The sequence below is a fragment of the Sinocyclocheilus rhinocerous genome, unplaced genomic scaffold (assembly GCF_001515625.1).
Source record: "Sinocyclocheilus rhinocerous isolate Xijiao unplaced genomic scaffold, SAMN03320098_v1.1 scaffold1112, whole genome shotgun sequence".
Lineage (NCBI taxonomy): Eukaryota > Metazoa > Chordata > Actinopteri > Cypriniformes > Cyprinidae > Sinocyclocheilus > Sinocyclocheilus rhinocerous.
In genome coordinates, this window is record NW_015657961.1 from 15,095 (window position 1) to 15,468 (window position 374).

Genomic DNA, 374 nt, shown 5'->3' on the forward strand with positions numbered 1-374 from the left:
TGTGTGTATTTAATGAGCTGGTGGTTGTGTGTATAACCCTTCTGCTAGTTTCTTTGCAGTGTTTCCCGGGACCTGTGTGTTTCTGTCCCTTTCTAGGGTAGGTCCTCGATGGGCACCCCCTCTGCTGGGTTCAGAAACCGGGTGCTCGACTTGCAGTGTTTATTTCACTCGTCGATATATGTCCAGACAGTAAGAAAAGCCGGGTTTGGCTTCATACTTCCTGGATCATGCGGCTATAACACAGGCTTCTGCGTGAGCCTTCGTGATCATCAGGCCCCCGGCGTGTCACTGCAAAAATTTCCTGGGCGTCCGGGCTGGGTTTACGCTTTCATGCTACCCTGACTGGTCTACCGTATCTGGGTCGCCCTGAGGGG